The sequence below is a fragment of the Tarenaya hassleriana genome, unplaced genomic scaffold (assembly GCF_000463585.1).
Source record: "Tarenaya hassleriana unplaced genomic scaffold, ASM46358v1 Cleome199, whole genome shotgun sequence".
NCBI lineage: Eukaryota > Viridiplantae > Streptophyta > Magnoliopsida > Brassicales > Cleomaceae > Tarenaya > Tarenaya hassleriana.
The window spans coordinates 52,936-53,332 of record NW_010965364.1 but is presented as its reverse complement, the minus strand read 5'-3'; positions in this window follow the sequence as shown (position 1 = coordinate 53,332).

The following is a 397-nucleotide window of genomic DNA, read 5'->3' as shown; positions in this document are numbered from 1 at the left end:
CTGCCGGACCTCCTGGGCTGACCGACTTGGTCCGGGGCTGACCAAACTTGGTCAGCTCCGGACCAACACACTGAAAACTCCTTTTCGTGCTAGTTTCGGTCAACTCTCGTTTCCATTCTTCGTATTCTTCACGTATAAGTCCATCCCTATTGGTGTGTGACCCTGTAGGCCCATTCTAAGTGGTAGTGACTTTAGGAACCTTTCCCGAACCACAAGTCATGGTTAGCCTCTAGCAAGACACCATGATCACCCACTTAGAATTGAGTTAGAGGTGATCTAACCAAGGCATTAACAGCTCGAATTCTGATCCTTTGTCTCACGATATCATAAGTTGAACAAGGGCATGATTTAAGCCACCCTTCAAGTTCAACTGCTTTCTCGTCTTGGCAAATCGACT